Genomic DNA, 26,220 nt, shown 5'->3' with positions numbered 1-26,220 from the left:
CCAACAATAGAAATTCTGTCATCATTTACTAACCCTCATGTCATTCCAAACCAAAATGAGTTTCTTCATTCTTTCGTTCTTGAAAAATGTTTCAACTGTTGATACACTGCTATAAGTAAGACATGAAATGACCCCTTGCAGATCTATACAGGTGGAGTTGGGGAAGGTGGAAGTGCACTGCAAACTGCTATAGTGAATGCTAATTGGCCATTTAAATGTTGAGCAGCAAGCTCATTGGCTGTAGATGCAACATGAACCAATCAGCTTGTGCCAAGTAGTTAACACTGTGAATATCATCAGCTTGCGTTAAGGACCCATCAACCAGAGTTTCATGACAAAACTTGGCATTTGCCTTCTGCAATTAACATTGCACTCATAACTGGTAATATTTTGCTTTAAAATAGAGAATATGTGTTGAATAGAGAGATCGCGGTGTACAAACCATAGTGATGACGACGTGACATTAACAAGTGTTGCAGCCTCTTTTTATTAATAAATAAACAGCATTCACTGGACGGAGCCCTTCCAAGGATTTTCCACACAAAGCCTATTGTCTTCCTTCTGAAAACACACATCGGCCACCCTCCAAAAAAGGAAAAAAGTATACGCCTTAGCAAGCAAGTTCTGCTATTTATATCACATCTATCTTGTCTATCTCTCTCTCCTAAGCTCTGTAAGTCTGACTTCCTTGACAACCTACTCTTTGTTTTCAGTGGCACTCATTCAAGTTGAGAGTGTGAGGAGCTTACGTCCTGGAGGTTATCAGACATAGAGACGGCTGTTGCCCAACAAAGAAACTCCCCAGTTTGGAGGCGTACAGAGTTCCTGAGGAACAGGAGCCACATACTGTTGCGTTGCAGTCCTGCCAAGAGCATGTGGATGAGGTCGTCTTGGTATTGCTGTATCATCACAGCTAGGTAAAAGTCATCAGTGTTTTTCTCTCTCTTTTTTTAGCTTTAGAGTTGCATCGTGTACGAGCCAATGAGCTTAATGATTCTTTTGACAAAGAAGTAAGCATTAAAAATGCATGACCTGTAAATGCAAGCTAGGCATTCCCCATTCATGTCAATGTTAGTTGTTTTGAATGGTCCAAGACCCAATCTCGAAACTGATTCCACCAACTGGAACAACATTCCACATCAGTCTTGTTCACCATCATTTCCCTCTGATTTTAGGGATAAGTTATAGGGTTAGGGATAGGAATCAGCAAAATATGTTGACCCAGGAACGCATCTAACTCAGGAAGTGCGAGCCAATCACCTGTTCCAAAAAAGCCATGTGACTAATCATGTGACTAATGTATGACATGACAACGTCAACTGCTGATGACACCACAAGAACGTCAAACCCTTCATTAGCGGCTAAAACTTGGGCCTTGACAGTATTTTCATTTTTGGGTGAATATCCCTTTAAATGTGCTTTTCAATAAAATGGCTTTTAGGATTTTTGGAGCTTTTAGCAAGATCACTTCAAATATGACAACATATCCTTCTGTTTTCAGAACTGACTATCCATGAAATGACACTAAGAGGCGATGTTTGTGTTCGTCTTTAAGCTGCTCTAGTGTTGGCCATTAGCTCAATGCTCAATTCCCGGAGCTTTCTCTTGAATGTGTGGCAAGGATGTCATCAGAAGATCATCCTGCTTTGTTTGTCACTGGTCTAATATACACTAATAGGAAGCACACACTGACAACAACATAACCAAGTTAGAGCCGGCTTAGCTAGCCTTAACAGGTCAGGGATGGCTATTTCGTAAGACCGGGATAAATTTAAAAGGAACAGAGGCAAGGCGTAGCCTGATTTAACCGGTTTGCTAAGAGCATTTGCTTAATTTATTCCTTAATTTGTTTAAAAACTATACCTGCAATAGCAAAGCAAGCAACAGACCTTTGTGGTTAAACATGACTGGCTAAACTCCAATGTGGTGCTTTTTGAGTGTAATCCAGTCACTGGTCTACAATCCTCTAAAGACAGTTTCACGGTTTAAGTTTAAGGTGATTATTTTCCATGGTCTTCGGTCACTTCTGACCAAATTTTCTGTTTTGAATTTTTAAAAATCACAGCTTCATCGGAAGGTTATGATACTTGGTGACTTTTCTGGGATTAGGTATGTGAATACAAAAAAAAATTGAGGTCATGATCCGAGCATGCTAAGTGGCCGTAAAAAAAAATAGTCCCTTTCGTGGTCTTCGGTCAAAAATGACCGACCCATAGGAAATGAATGGGAAATTTACAAAAACGCAAAAATTCTCTGAACTTTTGACTGTACAATCTACAAATCGGCCACGATTCTAAAAAAAAGTACACCGCAGTAAAGGGGTGACACTCTACAACATCAAGAGTGCAAAAAATTCACACCTACCCACACACACACACATACAAACACACTTTTATACACATACACACCAATAAATTCAAACTACAAAAATCTGTTTTGAATTTTTAAAAATCACGGCTTCATCGGAATATTACGAAACTTGGTGACTTTTCTGCCATTAGGTATGTGAACATACAAAAAAATTGAGTTCATGATCCGAGCATGCTAAGTGGTCGTAAAAAAATTAGTCATGATTTTGGTCTTCGGTCAAAATTACCCCCATAGGAAATGAATGGGAAATTGACAAAAACACAAAAATTCTCTACAAATCAGCCACGATGCAGAAAAAAAGTGCTCAGCAATGAAGGGGTGAAGCTCTAAAACATCAAGAGTGAAAAACATAACATAATTAATAATTATAATTAATATATGTATATATAATTAATATAATAATTATTAAAATTATTAAAATAATAATTAATAAAGTGTTATAAACCTTGGCAAAAAGTATTATTTGAGAATTTCTAAAAAAAATACATTCAATCCACATCTTAAAAGTAAGTAATTTGGTCTAAAAACAACTAGAATTCACAAACATCTCCATTTAGAGCTATACAGGCATCTAGTGGTAAACCCATGCAATAACATGTTTTATTTAATTTTATGTTTAATAAATTGATTAATTTTTTTTTCTTTTTTTTTTTCTAAAAGCCTAGTCTCTATTTTACCCGAAAATACTGCATAGAATTTTTTATTTTTTTTTTATCAAAAAAAAAAAATTATCATTATTTTCAATGGCAAAAAATGGACTATAAATATTGCATAAATATTAATAAGTTCAATCAAATTGTCTCAAAATTCTAAATTAAAAAGAATAAATATTATAGAACAAAAATAAATTGCATTGGTTTTTACTGGGATGGAGGAAGTTTCATTTTTAGGTGTCCGGTCATTTATGACCGGGAAGGCCCCCAGTGTGACTGCTAAACGAAGACCATCAGAGGGTTAAACATTTTCTTTTATCCCTGATTAATATTTAGTTACTAAGCAAAAGTTGCTCTTTTTTTGGCTGTGCTAGTGATGCACTGAAAAAAATGGTGTAATTTTTTTTACAACACATTGAATTAACGATGCGATTTTGAAGTTGAAAATGATTGAATGAGTTACAGGAGTATGTTTTACAAGAAAATACTATCAGTCTTTTATTTAAAGCGCTTGCTGTTTCTTTGCAATTATTTGTGCCATTTTGCAATTTCTGAATGAAAATGACTTCCTAGCTTATTTTGGTTGTTTGGCATCATATCAGCATTGTATTTGAGCATGGTTGGGACGCTGTTTTGATCAACCCTGGGACTGGAAACTGTTTTATAATCCATTTTATAATCCATTTTAAAACTAACAGGGCGTAAAGCTAGCATTTCATGACTATTGACTGATTCTCGTGCAATGCATAATTTGCACCTTACTACTTCCCCCCAAGCTTGCTTTGACTAAGGAAGCTCTGTGAAAACACAGTGTGACATGCGAGAGTTCAATACAATTGTTGGTTATAAGCGCAGGAATGTGAGAAAATATTGTTTTGATTCCAACAGCTTTTTATTTAATGTAGATTCATAGTCAAAAACCGAGCTGTGGAATTGACACAAATGTGAATGACTGATGGAATTTGTCCTGAATTGGTCTGTAAAAGCATAAAAGGCTGGTTTTATGAGGAAGGAACACATAAAAGTGTTTTTTGTGCTTCCTGGCTTCATGCATCAAACATGTTCTCTTTTCACAAATCCATTAGGCCCTGTTTTTTTGTTGTTGTGCTATTACACGCTTTAATGTTGTTTTTACCACAGGCGATAGTTGTTTTTTTGTGAAAACCAAGAGCTCTGCACATTGCGTTACGTTCCTGACAGGACTCTTCCGGTTACTTGGATCTTCCATGCTGTCTATAAATAAACCCTTCTGTCTCACCCAGTGACTGTGGCTGGAGTTCAGCTTTATTTAAAGGTCCTTTAATGCTCCTGTGCTCTTTTTAGAAGTACTCTTTTGCAATTGCTCTTGTAAGGACAAAGCACCCGATTGCATTTTATTTGTACTGACACATGTGTGGTACATTGTAAACTTACAGGACTATTGTTATTAATGCATTAACTCTGAACTATTTATACAGCGGCTGAGTGCTTCATCCACAGATACTGTGCAAAAAGTTGAGGAAAGGAAGGGCTATTAATGCTCTAGTATGAAAAGAAACCCTGCTGAGTCTGTTTAATCTGAGACACAATCTTACAGAGCTTATAATTAAAAACCACATGAAATCTATTCAGACTATAATCGGATGTCTGTGTTTTTATCAGTTATAAACTAATGATGACGTCTGCCATTTTATGTACTGATTCAGACATCAGGATCTCTGTTTCTACTAAAAATAATCTAATATAAATAATGGTTCACCCAAAATGAAAGATTCTGTAATTAGATACTGACTAAAGCCATGTGTGGTTATTTAAAAAACTGAATATTTATTGAATATTTAGAATGATTTCTGAAGGATCATGTGACAGTGAAGACTGAAGTACCGATGCTAAAACTTTGGCTTTGCCATCGCAGGAATGGAATGTATTAAAATATATATTATTATAGAAAACAGTTATAATAATATTTCTCAATATTTGTATTTTATTAAATAAATGCAGGCTTGGTGAGCATAGAAACAATGAGAAATCTTACAGACCCCAAACTTTTGATGTGTAATAATCACAATATAATTAATATTTTATATATGTATCAATTAATATATATCAATGAATAATTTAAATAAATAGTACATAATTTATTTGATGTTTAATATTCTATTTTTATTCTATTTCATTATTTGTATATAATAGTTTTCAATTTAGTCTGTCTCTGGATCTGTCTCTTTAACATTTACTCATAGCCACTAAGAATTTTTCAATCACTGATGGCAAATTCCTCGTATTTTCTCCATTTCAAGCCTCTCGTATAGCTGCTTATCTTTAGTTTGCTGAGACGGCGTCACTGAAGTTGAGTTCTTCTTTTGAGGCTGCTGTTTAGCCTATTAATGACACACTCAACCTTGAGAAACTCTCCTGCCAGTACCAAGAGAGTGCTCTTCACAACACATGTGCTGTCAGGGTAATTCATACGTCCAAACCCATTACTTGTTTATATCTGTGCGCCAGGTTTAAAAAAAAAAATTCTCAGAGTCTGGTGCTGAGTCTGATGCAAGGCTAGTGCAAGAGACTTGCATTCTCATTATACCAGTAGACTCTTTTTATTGGCTGAGGTTTTGTCTGTCCTCTCAGTTGCTAGGCAGATGTAGTGTAATCTTTGTGTCTTGAGATCATGCATTTTTAAATGTTTTTTTTTTGTTTTGTTGTTGTTGCCTTTTTGTCATTATCATACACTGTTAAGGAAAGTCTGTAAAAATATGGCACAATGTACTATATGAATGTGAAGGAATTTTTGTTGTGTTTTAGGGTTAATGAAAATTTCTATAAAATGACTGCATAATGTCCTGGCAGAAAATTATTTTTTTATTTTTTACAGTATATATGTAATCGTGATCATGCTATATATAGCCTAATATATTATGATTATTATAAGAATATTTAAAATTATTATATATATATATATACCTATATGATATGACCTCTTAAAAAATCTTGTATTTTCAATGTTTTTGTTGTTTTCCGTGTAATTATCTTGTCATCATATATACATATATATATTTTTTTATATTTTTTTTTATAAATAATAATAATTATAATATTTAATATTATATAATTATATTTAATATATTTTATTATTTATAAGTTTTATATATATATATATATATATACACACACACGCACATATATATATATATATACATATGTATATGTATAATCTTTTTATATATATTACATATATAAATATAGAATTAATATTTAAATATATGTTATGTGTTCAAATAATAATGAGCTAAAAAGAAAATGAATCATAAAATCATACATAACTTCCAATTATTCCAATGATAAGTCTTTGGTCAGTCCAGCTACAAGCATCAACACAGGAATATAATGCTTTTGAATGTTCATTTCCTCCAAAAATATGGATATATGTGATTAATTCAATTAATTAATTAGCATATCATAATTAATTTGATTAAATTGTTGTACTTGATTAACAGCCCTATACAGTTTTCGTGGCAACCTGATGCTGGTGTGTGTGAATCAACACACTCTTTGTTCTCTGTTGTGTTCACGTGTTTTCATCAGAAGCGTTTTGAAGAAAGCACTAATAGCTTCCCACGCTGCACTGCTCTCAGAGCTCTCTCCCCGTGTGCCCGCTGGCATTCTGCTGAAAGAGAAAACAAGGACATGATATATCCCCTTATTACAGACCATCCATCTTTTTAATATGTAGGGTAACGACTTGTTCAATTATTCTGGACTTACTTAAGCTTATTTCTCTTGTATGTTAATGACACATTCAAATCAAGTGGGCTCTCAAAATAGACCTCGATTCTGAATTGCTGCCGGCTTTTGTTTTAGTTGACACAAAAGTCACATTTTATTTTGTGCAGTCTGCAGGGTCTTACAGGCAAATGTCCAGATTTTAAACCAAGGTTGTCCTTAATGTCCTAGAGAGAAATCACAATTAATCAAGATTACAGGTGGAAATTCAGGAGGGGCTTCTTTCCATCGCACCCCGGCCAAAGCAGCTCACCACGTTCATTCATCATGCCTTGTAGAAAAAACAATGATCTTTTTTACCTTGTGAAAGCGAATCCATGCAGTCCACAGTTATAATTGTAAGAACCAGAGTTTAAGTGCATGTTTTTGTCTTCCTTTTAAAAGGGACATTTGCATAGTCACAATAGCCTTGTGATTTGTCGTGTGATTTGCTAAGTCTCACAATGCAACATATGAAAAATTAATGACCCCGATCCAAAGATGCCGTCTTGATTTCAGATAATGTGACCATTGACCTTATATTAAAATGGATATTTAACGCACCGATATGAAGTAATTACGAGGTTAACTTGTAACTGTTGAGTCATTTTTCTGAGAAAGTGTTATGGATTTCTCATGTAGCTGTTGCTATGACTGGCCAATCGCTGAGCGGTGTTGAATCTAGTGCGATAGAGAGACATGCCTGCTCAGAAACGTTAATGTTTACTTTGAAATTTCCTCTTTAACCTACAAGTGTACTGAGTCTGACCACATATAGAAAACTTTCTGAGATTCAGAATCGCTCTAGATAAGGCTTTTAAGAATTACCCTAGCTGCTTTGAATTACCCAGATCTAAGCACATAAGTGAAAGTCGGTGTCCAGCAAACCTGTCTGTCCTAAGAGATTAGACTCCATGCTTTGCTGACCTCTGATCTGATTCATAGCACTAAGTTTAGATTCTGTTCCTCAGCTCAGGGAGACTTTTGGATCTTCAAAGGGTTCTTTTTCACCCGTCAGCCCTGAAAGTGTTCAGCATATACGTTCTATATGAGAAAAACTGAAACTCAAATGATACAAACACATACTGTATAAAAATAAGGCCTGTTTCACATTGGTAAATCAACAAATCAATAAATAACAAATAAATACAAATTTGATTAAAATAAATAAGGGAATAAATTAGTAAATAAATAAACTACAAAAAATAAAACAAACAAATTTAAATTTGACTAAAATAAGTGAATGAATTATTAAATTAATAAACAATAAAAGAGGTAGATAAATAAATAAAATAAATAAAAATTAGGTTTAGATAAATAAGTAGATATGAGTAAATAAATAAATAATTAAGACAAACAAATAATTAAAACAAAGAAATTATAAATACGGTACTATTACAGTAGTACTATGAGAAGAAAATAATATGTAAAAATAAATACTTTTCCAAATAATATTGTCAACAAAATGAAACTTTGAACCTGGCTTGTGAACCTTTACATCACAGACCAGAACAGCGTTTCTGAACAAAACTACAAATGTCTGTTGATAAATTGATGATAAAATGATGATAAATTACGAAAAAGTACAAATATGCGCTGCTTGTATACAATGTGAAACAGGACTAGTAAATATAGTATCATATTAAAATAATTAATATGAATAAATCATCATGAATTTATCACATGTACACATTTGTTTTATTTCCAGCTCCTGGGTTAGATTTTTCTTTTCTTTTATATTATTTATTTAAAAAAAAAAGAGTTTACATGACCAGTATAAATAATACAATGAGTAATTTAGTAATAATATTAAAGTAATAATAATAAATGAGTGAATAAATAAACAAACAATAAAATAAGTAGATAAATAAATAATTTAAATAAACAAATAAATACAAATTTGATTAAAATAAATAAGTGAATAAATTAGTACATAAATAAACTACAAAAAATAAAACAAACAAATAAAAATGGGATTAAAATAAGCGAATAAATTATTAAATAAACAATAAAAGAGGTAGATAAATAAATCAAATAAATAAAAATTATTTATAAATAAAAATTAGGATAAGATAAATAAGTAAATATGAGTAAATAAATAAATAAATAATTAAAACAAACAAAGAAATGAATAAATACGGTACTATTACAGTATACAGTACTATGAGAAGAAAAAAAATACGTAAAAAGAAACTAAATACTTTTCCAAATAATATTGTCAACAAAATGAAACTTTGAACCTGGCTTGTGAACCTTTACATCACAGACCAGAACAGCGTTTCTGTTAAGTAAAAAAACTGCAAAAAATGTCTGTTAATGATGATAAATAACGAAAAAGTAAAAATATGCACTGCTTCTATACAATGTGAAACAGGAATAGTTAATATAATATCATATTAAAATAATTCATATGAATAAATCACCTTGACTAGTTGGTTACACATAATGGGAAACTCTTTACAGTGTTTAGTGTGTTTTCTACCACCTCATCATTAATTCTCATTGCCCAGTACTAAATAAAAAAATGTCGCTTTTGTGCTTCAAAGAATTTATCATATGTACACATTTGTTTTATTTCCAGCTCCTGGGTTAGATTTTTCTTTTCTTTTGTGAAGAAAAATGTTTACATGACCAGCAAATGTTGATCATCTAGGTCCTAGGACAAACAGCACCAAGCGTTTGTTTTCCCTGCTGTATGAAAAATGAGATTTCAGAATACTCCATATACTGTCTGCCTCTTCTCAGGTCATTCTCTGCAAGCCTGTATCCTGCAGAGAAGTTTCTTAATAAAGTCTGGTTTGATGCGCCAGATAGCAGTTATCATCTGGTGTGATGATAATTCCGGTGTCAGAAATTTCAAAGCCGATTTATTTCATCCTTCAAAAACTTTCTTCCAACTAATAAAGTCTGCACAGTGATCCTCAAGCCTTGCTGGCTGCAGCTGATATATTAGAAGTCAACTTAAGCTCCTGGCATTAGATTTCTGAGAGTGAACTTTCATGACACGACCTACTTGTCCTTGAAGTTTGAAGGATTTTTTTCTTCATTTGTGAATTTTTAAAAAACATTCTATCTATCTATCTATCTATCTATCTATCTATCTATCTATCTATCTATCTATCTATCTATCTATCTATCTATCTATCTATCTATCTATCTATCTATCTATCTATCTATCTATCTATCTATCTATCTATCTGTCTGTCTATCTGTCTGTCTATCTGTCTATCCATCTATCTGTCTATCTATCTATCTATCTATCTATCTATCTATCTATCTATCTATCTATCTATCTATCTATCTATCTATCTATCTATCTATCTATCTATCTATCTGTCTGTCTGTCTGTCTGTCTATCTGTCTGTCTATCTGTCTATCCATCCAACCGTCCGTCCGGTTTGGTTTTCACTGTGTTCTGTTCCTGTTTTGGCTGCCTGAGTTTCTATTGTTTCCCTTGTGGTTAATTAGTTTCTGCACACCTGTTTCTGTTCACCTTAATTAAGTTCCCCATGTATTTAAGCCCTGAGTTTCTGTTCCTTTGTCCGGTATTGAGTTTTATGTGGTTGTTTATTATTCCTAGTGTTCTCCTACGTTCTCCCTGTGGATTTATTATTAAAGACTATTGCATCTCTCTCTCTCTCTCTCTCTCTCTCTCATATACATACATATATATGTATGTATGTATAAATCTGGTACTCAATTGGTTATACTCAGCTTTTACATTGGACAATATGATTTTATTATATTATTGGATTTTTTGTGTGTTTTGTTCATGGTTTTTGAGGATGAGGGCAAGTCACGAAACATATTCATGTTAGCATCCGTTTAATTTGCCTAACTTCTGCACTGTATGTGTAATATCCAAAATACGGTAGAGTTTGATGCGGAGAGCAAAAGATATGGGAAGTGTTTTCTCTTCCCCTTTTAAAGCTGCTTATTTTGCGGTCCTGACTGTGCATGATTATACAGATAGTTTACATTTTTTCCCCTGCTGATTTTCTCTGCTGAATACAGATGCCGCTCTTTTTTGCTTTGCGGCCCACCAGCTTAGAACCACTATTGTATAGTGTATGTGTGTTTAAAAATGAGAAAGCAATGCCTAGTTTAGTGAAACAGATTGTTTACTATTATCACCTGACTGAGTGATACATACACTCTAAGAAAAGTCTGTTAAAATAGGGGCAATGTACTTATGATACAATGTTAATATGAAGGAATTTTCTGTACTGATATTTTACAGGGCTTTTCCCTGTATTTTGAATTACGCCTTGCGTTGTCTTTTGTGTTATGGGTTAAAGGAAATGTCTGTAAACTTAACAGACCTGGCTGAAAATAACCAGTACCTAAATTGTATTGTGCAATGCTCTTCAATATTTTGAAGCTTATGTCACAACACTTGAGCTTATGTCACAGATTCCTCTTGAAATTTATGGCCACTGATAGTAATGTCCAAGATAACAAACCAGTTCCATCTTATCATGGGTGTATACTGAATTATTGTTTTATTTTTTTGAAGAGGTGAGTCAGGCTAGGTAACATCAGGCTAAGGTTAATGAAAACCTCACTGGAATTATTTAAGTGTTTAATTTCTGCACCAAAAATAATAATTGTTTTAAACAGGATTAGTCCTGTTAGATAATTGTTTAACAAACAGACTCATGCCATTGGTTTAGCTGATGTTGCAACACTATTTAAAATAAAGGTTCTTTATTGGCATTGATGGTTCCATGAAGAACATTTAACATCAATGGAACCTTTCCATTGGACAAAATGTTCTTTACAGTGGAAATTTAAGAACCGTTCACTGAAAGGTTTCTTGGTGGAACTCAAAATAGTTTTTCTACTGCATTGCTGTGAACCTTTATTTTTAAGAGTGCATATCAGTTTTGTTTGGATGCTCAAACAAATGGAACAATATTCGATGCCACAGAGCCTTATCATTTGGGACAGACAATGAAGGTTGGAGAAAGAACAAAGCCAAACTGCTGTAGATCATAAAACTCGTGCAGGGTTTTTATTTGCTACAGGGATGTTAATAAATCTAGAACTGCACAGAGCTCTGATGGCGCGCTAAATATGCACTGAGAGACACACAAACGCCACATTTCTGATGACATTTATCAATTGATAGCTGTGAATTATCACATGCTGAGATCAAAAGAGGACGCTGGGCCAGAACAGTCATTTAAACTCCCTCAGAAGCTATTTAGTTTCTTTTCATTCTCTCGTTTAAGATGACATGGCTTTTGATGAGGGGAACAGGCCTGGGAAACTGTAATTACGACACTAAAGGTCGGTGTGGTGCAGTGTCTATGAACAAATGTGGACTATCACTGGTCTGACACACCTGATAGTGGGTTATGGACTGTGAGCGTATCAGCCTGAATGGGCGAGTTACCCTGCTGTATCCGGGCGATTGTAGATTGCACTCGATGGAATGTGTGTGAAGGTGTGTCTGGACAGAAAGGTGTATTGTGACTCAGTAAAGGTGCTATAGAGGAAGAGCAGATAAATGTGCCTGTGCACATGTTAGCTGCCTTTCACTGTGTTTTAGACCTCAGTTGATCTGTATGTTCCAGAATTGCATTCTTGTTTTCGTAACCATTCTGCATTTTTTCGTCTGATTGAGAATTCCAGAAGAGAATGACATTCTTGCACGTGCTTACGGTTGGCTACTAATATACTGTTGCACAGTGTTCTGCCACACTTGTGGTGCTGCAACACTTCTACCGAATCTACAGTGCAGAACTTACGGCACAAAACTGGTTTATGCACAACAAACTTCTGTATTCTGTAAAACACGTTGCGTCGCTTCTGCTTCAGGACTTTCAACGCTATCTCACGACCAATTCGTACGAATTTGTACGAGTGATAAAAAAGTGGCTAATTCGTACGAATTCGTATGACCTCACTCGTACGAATTTGTACGATTTGTCTAAACCCACGTAATGGGTAGGTTTAGGGGCGGGATCAGGGGTAGGTCATTCGTATGAATTCATACGAATTGGCCAATTCGTAAAATATGTACGATTTAGCAAAAATCTTACTAATTCGTACGAGTGAGGGCGTATGAATTCGTACGAATTAGCCACCTCGTAGAATTCGTACGAATTGCCGTGAGATCAAGCTGGGTCTTTTTCATGTGCTTCATTAAAGTCCCCATGAAATCAAAATTGACCTTTTTTTGGCTTTTAGTATGAATATGTTATCTATAAGCTGTGCTCCAAAACAATGACAACATTCACATTTAGAAGATATAAGCATTCAAAACTTAAGGCCCATTCACACCAAGGACGATAACTATAAAGATAAAGATAACGATAAAGATATAGTTCTAAAAATTGTTGTCAATAGCATAGTTCACACCACAGCTATAATGATAACAGCACAGAGAAACTATATCGTTGGAATCACTTTGAGAATCATTTTATCCAGCTGATGGACGATTAAAACATTAACAGCCAATCAGAATCCATCCTGCTGTAACGAACTCAAGTATTTAAAGCGGCAGACAAGCACGCGCTTAGAATAAACTTAATATAGTTATCGTTCTTGGTGTGAACGGACCTTTACAGTCTCTCACTTCCGCCAATATGATCAATGATTTTGATGACATCACTCTGCACTTCAGCTTCTCATCAGATTTTCTGTCCAATCAAATGCTCTGGAATCTGAATTGTCCCGTCTCCTACATTATAAATAGACGCAGAAGCTGCGGCTAAAATCGGTAATTTGTTCACACATTTACTATTTTCTACTTTCTACATGGTGAATGGCACATAGTGCATTATATAGGGGATAGAGAACAATTCAGACAGTGTAAATATGTTTTCCATTGGGGCGAATGAAGTCTGGTTTGACATTAGTGTCACGTGAACCGCCTCAGCTCTGGTCCAGAGACACGAGAGCGGATCATATGTGTGAATTGGCTCAGACCAAACGTATCCGATCCATTTGAAATCTGCACAGATGCTATATTTTAAAGCGATATGGAGGAGATTCGAAGGAGAATCGGTTGGAGATTAGGAGGAAACTATGGCTTTACCGGGCTCAACGGCTCTGGCCGAGCTGTGATATAAACTAAATGCTATGGGCTATTTAAAAAAAGCTGTTCGATATGTTATACCCTGTCTTCCTGTTTCAGAGGAAATGATGTCAACACACTGAATAACGTAATGCGTGTTTCAAGGCCCTTCAGTGGGGTATATGAGCCGCTTCTTTTTGGTGAATCAAAAACATGTAGCGCAATAGTGTAGTCTGATTCTCTCACTAATTGATTTGAACTGAATAATGAGATGAAAAAATAGGCCTATTGTCTTCTATAGAGCTGCAGATGAAAATGTGCATTTAAAATATATTTTTTGTTTGTTTAGTGTAGGCTAGTTAAAGCCACACTGCGTAATTTTTTAAGTTGATTATTAGCAAAAAACACTTTGTTCTTTCAAAATTATATGTTCTCATTAATGTGTAATTACTTCTACCAACTAATCAAGCATTCTCGTAAGCGTAGAATCTGCCATTTAGAATATATACGAGCGAGTCGCTCGAATGGCGGAAGCCATGTTGTGCCTCCATCTTGAAAATACATTAGCCAAAGAGGGACATACCTGGAAATTTAAAGGGATACTCCACCGTTTTTTCATATTAAACTATGTTGTTCCCTTAAATAAGACGAGTTGATACATACCTCTCTCGTCTCAGTGCGTGCACTAAATCGCTCTGGCGCGCGATACCTTTACCGAAACATACCTTTTGATTTTTTGTTTATTTTATTTAATTGAATGATATGTCTCATTGTTATTCCTTAAAAGTTCTAAAAGAAATGTTAATGGGTCCCTTAAGCAACATCAATTATTAAGAGGGACTGGAATGTACTGTGCATAGTGATACTTGCTGTATCTATACTGCTAAGCATTTTTTCTTTTCTTTTTTAATACCAGCTATCCAATAAATAAGAATGGCGTTGTTGTTTGTTAGGTCTTAGCTTCTCAGTTAGCACTGCATGTTTACTGGACAATGGTACAGTAATCATTTGACACATTTGTCATTAGCGAAAGGTCTGCGGAGGAAATTGAATTTAAACAGCTTGTTGGAGCCAAACACAATAAGATTGAATTAGTCGCTATAATGTGCTGTCAGATATATGACAACAACCTGCAGGGAGCATTTAAAGCTCTCGGGAGACAAGGTGAGAGGGGCATTAAGCAGGAAAAACAACTAAACACGACTCATGGTGAGTCAAGCTGCCCGTGACCCCCACCAAAAACATGTCTATTCCAGATACATCTCTGTCCATGAGCGACACTTAGATGTCATTACACCCCGTCACGGAACATAATCAGTCACCTCCAGTCTGGCCCAGAATAGATTTTTAAATTGTCTTGTTGCACATGTGTTTTATTTTTAAACTAACTGTTGCCACCAGCTCTTATTTGTGCCTGTGATTTGATCGCTGGAAACGCTCAAAAGCGTAGACTGCATATTTTCTGTACTCAGTTAGAAACACGTTCACAATCAAGAAGAAAATGGACACATTATTCAAAAATGTGTTTGTCTATATTGTATTTGGAGGGCTGGAAGAGTAGGCTGCATCAGATTTGAGGGACTCACAAAAACAGGTTTCTCTTTGTTGCCCGTATTCTTTCAGGTTCCCAGCATCCTCTCAGCAGAGCTTTACATGCATTGTAGTCTGAAAGCGACAGCTGCATTTTAACATTGATCAGCATGTGTGTTTTTTGAATGATTTGGTTTGCAATTGGTTGAATTTTCACAACAGCATCTGAAATACTGGGTTATTTATAATCTCTTAGGGTAGTGCTGGGTTATTTTGACCTAGCTTGTTGGGTTTTATAACCATTTGCTGGGTTAGTCAACCTGAAATTGAAGGTTAAATAATAAAAACACTCTAAATTCTCTGTTAAGGCTATATAAGACAGGGACAGTTCTTATAAAAAAATATATATATATTTAATTATTTTAATTATACTCAAAAACATTTAGTAAACGTTTTAGGGGTGACAGAGGCAGCAAGAGCATTCACTGGGAATCGGTGGGAAGAAAACTGGTATTAGGCTGTTCCATTTAGCAAAGTTAGCTTTACCTTGTCTGTCAGACATTTTCAACCCGTGAAACGAATAGCGCGATCACAGCCGCGATGCTAACGCACTAGATCAATAGCGCTCCGATTGTTGTATAGTCAGTGGAGCGCGCGGCAACTTTGTTACATAATGACAGCGATGTGGCGTCGCGTCATTCGTTTGGAGGGAAGTGAAAATTCCATGATGGCATACAAGGCTAGCCTTCCAAGCAGACCTTAGCTGCGACGTTGCCTACATGTAAACAAAAAAAGTCAAATTTGAGACTACAGACGTTTCCCTATTTGTACAGAAATAATTTGATATGAAACCAATGTAATACAAACCTTATTTTCTGTCAGTACAGAGCACAAAATGACCGTTGACAAATTTATCCAGTTTTAACTAGTTTGGTAGCCAGCGGCCAGCTCGAGGGCGGCACCAAGCATGCATTTGAAAATCTCACTGCACGCAATTGGATAACACTACGACCAATCACAACAATAAACCCCATAGCCTACTCTTAGCTACCAGCGGAGCTAACTGGTAGATCATACTCTTACCATATCTGGTCGGCAAAACAGCAAAAACGTCCTTCTTGCAAAGGAACGATTCGAGCGGCGTCTTCTGTTCCTGTTTTAGATAAAAAGCCAAGTCTAACTCGTTCATTGTAGCGGCCAAAGCCGTTTCAAACAACTGGTGTTCATCCAAAGCCATCTTGCAGTGTTTACTAATGACTTCGACGTCACAGCGCTGTCGTCATCTGTTTAGCTCGCCTCTGGCCCGCCTAAATCAGATAACCCGATGTGATTGGTGCAGCTCAGATCGATGGGCATATTTAATGAGCATCATTACTCGACACCAGAGTAACTCGCTGAGCAAATTCAACTTGTGCTCTCGCGAGAACTCTGGATTACCAGGGTACAAGTTTGGCACAGACTACCCAACATTGGGTTACATTGGCCCAGTGCTGGGTAGGTGTGTGAAGGGGGTTCATCATTTGTTTTGACAGTTAAATTGACCCAGCAGCTAATTTCTTTTCATTCTTCCTCCGCTATGGGATATTCTACATTCAAAATAAGCAGTTTAATATTTATATAATAAGGTTAATAATTATACTGACCATTGTAATTGGTCACAATAAGGCTTGCAAGCTTTAGTCTATTCCCAAGGCCGACAGACGGATGGGCGGCGCCAACAATGACAGTGGGGTATTTCATGGCATCCTAATGAGGATGGATGCCCTCAGTGGTGCAGTAAGTGTAACTAAAGTTATTGTCTAATTTTGGTGCGTTGCCAAATGTTGTAAAATCCCCAGCTGTGTTGTGACATTGCACGTTTTTGCTTCTGTAATGGAAGCCAGGATGATGTACAACCTGTGTAAAAATAGGATGTCTGGGGTGTGCAGCATTAGGGACTGTTATTATAAAAGCTGAGGGATTTCTCAGATCTGACCCTATTTGGCCTTCATACTACACTAGAAATAGGTCATATCAGTGCAAAGTGCAGCCTTGAAGCCATGATTATATACTTCGATTTACAAGTTTAGATTGTGAAAAGGAAGGAAATGTAAGGAAGTTTGTTTCCGCCATGGAATGAAAAAAAAAAAAAAATTATGAGAGAAGAATTATGAGAGAATTTTGAGATGAAATGTCACAATTAGGCTACCTTTTTTATTTTTGTTTTTTATTCCGTTACAAGCTTTCATAAAAAAAGAAAAAAGGATTGAATCTTCTGGGCAAGATCTCTCTTACTCTCTAGAGTATTTTTTGGATGCACTCCACTGATTTCTCAAACTTGAAAGTGTGCTCTATTATCAGCTCCATGTGTTTATATAACCCCTCTCCCTAATGAGATCGTACAGTACCATATGTAGGTCATGGGCATCTGAACAAGATTTGAGGCGTTAATTAAACTATGTCCTGTGCCATGGCTTTAAATCCATTGAGAATGTGGTCATTAGCTGCTAAACAACTTGATGAGCTCTGATAAAATTAGGATGTGAGCTCAGATCAAGTGTATGTGGTGTAATTATGTCACAGTGATTGTGTGTGTGGTGTCAGGTGATGTTATTTGTCTGCTGTTTATTTTTGGTTATGTAACTACGGTAGAATATGACTTTAGGCCACACGCTCAGCCCCTATGCTGATAAAAATAACTAAAATACAATAGCCAGGCCCAGAGCGGTCTTGTTTTAGTAAGCGTCCGTGCGGTTGGGAGCACGGCCGGGATCTGGGACATAGGGTTGTTTTTAGCTGCAGATTTCAGGCCTTATTGCCGTCTAATTTCTTTACACCGCTGCCCTTGTAGAGAGGTAAATGACAAATGTGAAAAATCAAAACAAGTTTTCTTGGTATGACAGCAAAAAATTACCTTGCCAAAGCTGTTCTTACCCAGTTTTTTAAGTTGGAAGACCAGCTGGATGACCAGCTAAACACCTGATTAAACCAGATTAAAGCAACTATGACCAATTAAATAGTTTTTTTGCTCACACTTTATTTTGATTGTTATGTATGGAAGCTTGTTTCCGCCACTGAATAAAACATTTTAAAAGATAATTGCGACTTTTTATCTCACAATTGCGAGTTTACATCTCGCAATTCTGACTTTATTTCTCAGAATTGCGAGATATAAAGTCAGAATTGCGTGAAATAAAGTCAGAATTCTGAGATATAAAGTCAGAATTCTGAGATATAAAGTCAGAATTGCGAGATATAAAGTCAGAATTGCGAGATATAAAGTCGCAATTGCGTCTTATAAAGTCAGAATTCTGACTTTTTTTCTCGCAATTGCGACTTTATATCACGCAATTCTGACTTTATATATCAGAATTCTGACTTTTTTTCTCGCAATTGCGACTTTATATCACGCAATTCTGACTTTATATCTCAGAATTCTGACTTTATAACACATAATTGCGAGTTTATATCTCGCAATTCTGACATCTTTTCTCAGAATTGTGAGATATAAAGTCCAATTCTAAGGGGAAAAAAAAGACGGACTTTTTTTTTTTTTACCTTAGAATAGTTTATATCTCACAATTCTGACTTTATAACACGCAATTGCGACTTTATATCATGCAATTCTGACTTTATATCTCCCAATTGCGTGATATAAAGTCAGAATTCTGAGATATAAAGTCAGAATTGCGTGATATAAAGTCGCAATTGCGAGAAAAAAAGTCCGAATTCTGACTTTATAACACGCAATTGTGACTTTATTTCACGCAATTCTGACTTTATATCTCGCAATTCTGACTTTAAAACACGCAATTGCGACTTTATTTTACGCAATTCTGACTTTATATCTCGCAATTCTGAGAAATAAAGTCAGAATTGCGAGATGTAAACTCGCAATTGTGAGATAAAAAGTCGCAATTATCTTTTTTTTTTTTTTTTTTGTGGCGGAAACAAGCTTCCATAGATTGTCCCCTTTAGATATTCTGTTGACTATAAATAACGTTGCATCTACTTGTCAACTAACTCTCATTAGAGTATTAGTAGACTGGTAGTGTTAGTGTTAGGGTTAGGAGAATAAGTTGACATGTAGTTGTAAAGTTACTTATAGTCAGTAGAATGTCTGTTGTGGGTTAGCAGATAATACTCTAATGACTGGTAGTTGACATGTAGGTGCAACATTACTTATAATTAACAGAATGTCTTAAAGGGACCATCAAAATAAAGTGTTACCATTTTTTCTCCAGAATGGTAATAATAACAGCAAAATAACCCCAGCTATAGTTTGAAATAGCTAGTTTGAAATGGTCTCCCAGCCTAATCAGCCGAAAAGTCTGGTCTTAAACCAGCCAACATACCAGCCTGACCAGATTTAGCTTGTGTAAAATGGGTGTTTCAAAAGGGAATTGATATCAGCTGGTCATTTTCATGAAATAAAATTTTATTATTTATTATTATTATTATTATTATATTTTTTTTCCTGTGATGTAAATATGCTTCTGCATCAGCATCTAAAAGCACTGAGTAACAAACCACTTGTATTGCAGCATGATGGATGGATTATAATAGAAGATTACTTCTGCATCCTCATTTTTCATTTCTAGTTTTTCATTTCATGTGCTTTTGTTACATGTTATTGCATCAGGTACACATAAATACGCACTGCACAGAACACAAGCAATGTCATGCTCATAATGGAGCGCATTACAGGTTTTATTGTTGCCGCTGGCATTGTCATAAAGGAATAATCTCAAAAATTGTCTTTATTACTTTTATGTGTATTGTGCTTTATTCATTTGTTGGTTTGTGTTGTATGTGTTGTATTCAGGACCCAATCCTTTGTGTAAACCTTTGATATATGAAAAATGTGTGAATAATTTTCATTCATAACAAAATAATTTGCCCAATGGTACAGTTACCCCTTTATTTCCAATTTAACAGATGGGTTAAAGAATGTTCAACATCTGGATTCACCTCGGAGCAGTTTAAAGTGGTAAAACTAATGTGAGTGCGGAGAATACTTGCTAATGAATGACTCATTCTGTTAGCAGGTAAAATTTTTCTCATGTGATTCTCATTCATATGTGTAGAAACGTTGAGGCGAGTTATGCATTGAAGTTTGGGTCAAGGGATTGAGCAAAATATGCACAAAAATAATACTGATTGCCTTAGCAAACCTATTTGTTATTTTGAAACAATGTATACCATGTATGATAGCAGACAAGAAAGCACTCAAAATCTATTGAGGGAAATGCTTTTGTTTGTTTGTGTTTGTGTCTGCGTGCGTGAGTGTCTAGTGTGTGTCTTAGTTCAAATTCTGAGAGTTTGCATCTTGGATAATTTTGTAACCTTCCAATTCCTCGAAATTAAGCAATGATTGTCAGACAGGCGTTCCATAAAAACTTGAATGTGTAGTTCTCCTGTGCTATCACTTACCAGAAAATACCATGGTCTTTTGGACATTGTACTGTATTATTTTCCTGTTTATTGGGCACATTTTGTGAGCCAGTGAAGTTTGCTTAAGTGTTTCTGTAATATGCTGCTCTTAAGCCCATAATGGTTAAGTTACTCCATTGCTTGTGCAAAGGGTGTTGACAAAGCAGCTCAGGTCTGTCTCTGTTTCATTACTGCGGTGAATAGAAGTAGGTGCTTTATAGAAGTAAACACAGTCATGATGTACTCAGACAGGAGCTTAAGTGCAAGAACCTGTTACACAAACACTGCGAGCAGATGAAACGCAGCTTTGTAGCAGACAGATGTGAAAGATTTTATAGCGATTTTTTTTAGCGGTTACATCATCCAGTTATATGTTTTAAAGAGTGACTGCGACTGAGAACATGATCTTTTCTCTTCATATCCAAATAAAAGAGGTCAAGTGCGACTAGGACACGTGTTAAAACGATTTTTTGAGGTGATTTTTAAAAAATATTAACCCTAGATTGGAGAGATTAAATGGATAAAAACAGACTTTTTTAGGATGGGAATTGATACCTTGAGGGTTTTCACTAAAGGCCAGTTTCAGAATGGCCCAGTTTTGGTGGCTTCATCTTTCTTGTTTATGAGTGCCGTCGGGTTGATATGAATGTAATTTAATTTAGTCATGTGTAAATTAAATCAGCGTTCAAATGCATTCATGTGAACTGAGTTCATGAAATCTCATCTCAGTGTTTTGACTTTGCAGTGGTTTTCAAACTTCTTGCGGCCAAGGATCCCCAATTATTAATGCCAATCATTTGAGGAATACCCAAAATATGAAAATTATTATATAGTTTCATGTATAAATATCTGTTTATACTGTGTCAGAAAAATATTATATGTGATATTAATTCATTGTAGGGCTGCACGATTTGGGGAAAATGTCATATTGCGATAATTGAGGTCAAGATTGCGATTGTGATATAATAAACAAATGGTTTCATGAGTCAACTTGCTTGGTTCTCAAGGAAAATAAATGCACACACAGATTAGTGATAATCTGCCTAAAGAAAAAAGTTCTTTAGTCAAGAGCAGTGAGTGTTTTTCTCTGTTTCCTTTGTTCTTTGATTAACTTTAGCGACAGATATAATTAGTGGCTACTGTGTACTGTCCCTTTAAGACCAGTCGCTGCTGTCAGAGACGCGGCTCTCACACGCCTCATTCTCTCAGGAGTCACAACTCTTCACGTTCATCATAAGACTACTCTTATGTTATTAAGATACTCGACAAAAAGACATTTTGGCATAATTGTGTGTGTTATTGTTCGTTCAAGCTCAAAAGAGAACTGTATTCTGGCATGCTGTTTTGTGCGCACACACGATATTAACGCGAGTCTTTCTGTGTGTCACAGTCAGGACATTCACAGTTCATTCTGGCATACATGTTATATGTATAGGCTATGTTATAATAATGTGTTGTTCGTTCTACCGCGAAAGAGAACTTGATACTGGCGCGCGTCTATCTGTGGGTCGTGTGTATGTGTGTGTGTGTGTGTGTGTGTGTCAGGAGGACATTCACAGGCAGCGCGTTCTTTTTTTTTGTCTTATTGCGCATGAATGGGTTAAAAGAATTTGCATGAATAAGAGCGGGATCATGTAACACTAGCCAAAGGATGCCAAAAATGAACAGATGCTGCATTAATTGCGTTAACAGCGCTAATTTGTTTATTTAATATAAAATCGCAGCATTTTGCGTCATATAATCGCGTAGGCTTGACATCGCGATCGCGATACGATTAATCGTGCAGCACTAATTCATTGTTTCCAAAACAAAATATTTTCACTGTACTGAAGCCAAAGAAAATATTTACTTAAAAAAATATGTTATGTTATGTTATGTTATGTTATGTTATGTTATATTATATTATATTATATTATATTATATTATGTTATGTTATGTTATGTTATGTTATGTTATATTATATTATATATTGTGAAATGCTACAAAACTGTCTTGTCTCATTATATGTGTTTCAATTTGTTTTTCAAGGCCAGATGCAATTGCAGCTCTGAGAAACATCAGGAAAGTTGGTACACAAAGGCTTTGAAACTCCCTGCAACACATTTTCTGAGTTTGCTGAGTCAGCTTTATTATTACTGACCCTTATGATCTTGGCTTTGCTGAAGAAGATGGCAGATTTACAATTTGTTCTCCACAGAGATCTTTTCTGGTTTTTTTTTCTTCTCTCTATGTGTTTGTGTGAGTGAATCAAAATGCGGCCAAGTTGCTCTGAAGCACCATGTAATGTTACAGATGGCCGCTCAGCGAGGAGTCCTGGCATGTGACGTTAAGAAACATTGACAGACCTCATCTGGGTCTCACTGGTTTCTTCTAGTTTTACTCTCTCTAGTTGTGTTTGCTTTCTAAGCTTTTTAAACCAAAGCACTTTTTTGTATGCTACTTTCTAAAATCATCTCTTAAAGGTTGGGTAGCCAATACTCTTCATATCCTGATAGCAATCAATAATAGAAGTGGTGTAAATATTACACACAACAAAATTCGTTCACTTACATTCAGGTCTTTTTTTGTTTCGTGGAAATATACAACAAAAAGGTGAAAAAATCATGACAGAATTTTCAATTTTGGCTGGACTAATTCTTTAAAAACAGGAACTCTTAATGTATTACATAATTACAAAAAAGTCCAATTTGGGATTTAAGACCTCAAATACAAGTCATGCACCATTTCTCAGTGTCAAATCTAGCAACATATACATGTTTGTGAGATCATTTGAGGAACTGATCATATAGCAGGTGTTGAGGGATTTCTTTTCAGTGTGCAGCTGTCTCATGGTGTTTGAGTGTCTGTGAACTTTGTGTTTCAGTTACTATAAACGTTATTTTTGGAGGTTTAACTGTAGTTCTGCGAATACTGAAAGTGTGTATGACTCAAAATGTCTCACTTAGTGACATCATCAGCACTTCTCTCTTGGGACAGTAGTGTGAAAAGAAGACCTGTTCTCACAGGCCAAGCACAGACTACCAGTAGTGACTGCCAGGGACAGTTGAACCCAATTTGTTACAGTGGCTTCTCGTATTTAGTGGAGGCGTAACACTATATTGGTCCGCTGGGAGCTGGAACGGCTCTGTCTCCATGAAGACTGTCTTACATATTAACTAGTATTACATAAACTACATATCAAATGTTTGGAGTGTGTGTGGAAAAAGGTACTGGCTATTTTTTTGTTTGGAAACCAGCAGGACGTTTTAGTCAAGGCTTTACAGTCAGTCAGATTTAGTTCTTATTGTTTTGAAATGTTGGCAGATCTAGGGCATTTCCCACTTTAGCTTCCTTTGGCCATGAGGCCCTTGTATTCATCCAAAAACAATAACTCATTTTACCCTCTCTGAGTATTCTGTTACAGGAATTGCTTGTGTTTTCGCTCCAGGAGTTGCAGCTGGCATAAAGGTACATGCGAATTTCCACTGGCACTGACATTTACACCCAGTGCTCTATGTTTTGGCTTTCTTTTTGGGGAAGTTTATAGCCTTGAATACGAGCTCAAGGATTGTAAAACAGTTTCAAGTTCTTTATACTCACTAATCTGACTTAATGGGAGAGAAGTGTTTGGCTGAGGGAAGTCATGTGTGTATGGCTCTAGTGCAGGCAGTGCATGTGAGATGGGTGTGAAAACGTCAGTTATTCAGTTCCATGACACCAGAGACATTGAACCTGTCACGCTGGTAAAAGAAAATGTATTTGCAACATGTTGGGTGTGACTTTAAATTAAGAACATGTATGAATGTGAACAACACAAAGTAATAGAAATGAGTCATAACTGAAAATTAAATATGTATAAGGTGCATTCAAGCCCTACGGTGTGATTTGTCTTCTGAGTTGGTACAAAATAGCAGCATGGAAAACTACTTATGAAGCTAGATAGTAAAAAGCAGTGAAACATAAATCATCCTGTGCTATTTGTGCTACAGACATTAATGATGAATGTGTTTTTTTTAAGATGAGGTTTTAAGGTGTTTGATTCCAGGAGAGACCTGAGCCATGGAATATCATAGACTTGTAGAGTGTTCTGGCTGGGTGGCACCGAGAACAGCTTAGCGATCACCAGAATAACCTTGCAACCACTTGGCAACACCCTAGCAACCACTTAGAACACACTTATAATCACCAGAATATCCTTGCAACCACTTGGCAACACCATATAAACAACATAGAACACCCTAGCAATCACTACAATAACTTGCAACCACTTGGCAACGCCCTAGCAACCACTTAGAACATTCTAATAATTGCAACCACTTGACATCATCATAGAAAACAACTATAACACCCTTGCAACCACTTGGAAACTACCAAGAAACCACTCAGAACACCAGAATAATCACCAGAATACTCTTGCAACCACTTGGCAACGCCCTAGCAACCACTTAGAACACCAAAATAATCACCATAATACCCTTGCAACCATTTTGAAACATCATAGAAACCACCTAGAACACCCTAGCAATCACCAGAATACCCTTGCAACCACTTGCCCTAGCAATGCCCTAGCAACCAACTAGAACACCATTGAAACCACCTAAACAGCCTAGAATCTATTTAGATCACCCTACCAACCACTTGGCAACACCCTAGAAATTATTCAGCAGAGTCCTAGCAACCACCAGAACATTCTATCAACCAATTCCCAAAACCCTAGCAATCACCAGAATACCCTAGCGACCATGAACACCCTGGTAACCACCAAAACACCTTGTCAACCACCAAGGACATCCTAGCAATCACTTAGCAGCATCCTAGCAACTATTTAGCAGCACCCCAGCATCCATAAGAACACCTTATGAACCAAATAACAACACCATACCCTAGCAACCACCTAGATCACCCTAGCAACCACTTAGCAGCATCCTAGCAACCATCAAATACCCTAGCAACCACTTCTCAATGCCATAGCCATCACCAAAGCATCTGAAAATCAAAAAAAAAACTGCATAGCTTTATCACAAACGTGTACAAACATTATGGCATCTGAAATGACCTAATTAACAGTCCAGTTTGACCCAGCAGCAGCTCTCACCTGCCTTTCTCCCTGCCAAAGGAAAATCATTGTTTGCTAAATCACCTTCAAAGCCATTGTTTCACAAACATTCCTCCAATGCTCAAGTCATTCGTCAGATGGACTGAAGTTGTTTTTTGACTATCTGCTAGCTGTCGGGCTAATTTCCCCTCTGCTGTTGCTGGTCTTGATCTCGAGTCCCCAGAGCCCTCAAACCTCCACATCCACTTCCTGTTTACGCTCTGTGCAGTGGCCTGAGCTTTTCAGACCACCGGAGGTACAAAAGTACGGCTCGTAAGAAAAAGAGGAAGGAATACAGACCGTTATAGAGTTGCTGAAAGCTTACAGCTTGTAAAGAGAAATGTTGCAAGCCACGTGTTGGTGCAATTTTGAGGTGTTGAGTGATCTGAGAACATGTAGTTTCCTTTGGTACTTCT

At 36.1% G+C, this 26,220-nt stretch overlaps 1 long non-coding RNA gene across 1 annotated transcript in view; it reads left to right on the top strand.

The window, feature by feature from the left end:
- The first annotated feature begins 608 nt into the window (after nt 1-608).
- Nucleotides 609-26,220, top strand: part of LOC311281633 — a 36,547-nt gene continuing 10,935 nt past the window's right edge. Inside the window, exon 1 of the long non-coding RNA XR_014625829.1 lies at nt 609-917. This is a non-coding gene — a long non-coding RNA (uncharacterized lncRNA). The remainder of the gene's footprint in view (nt 918-26,220) is intronic.

Source organism: Rutilus rutilus (genome assembly GCF_951802725.1).
Source record: "Rutilus rutilus genome assembly, chromosome: 22".
Taxonomy (NCBI): Eukaryota; Metazoa; Chordata; class Actinopteri; order Cypriniformes; family Leuciscidae; genus Rutilus; species Rutilus rutilus.
Note: the sequence above shows the minus strand (reverse complement) of the source record. Positions and strands in the feature narration are given on the sequence as shown.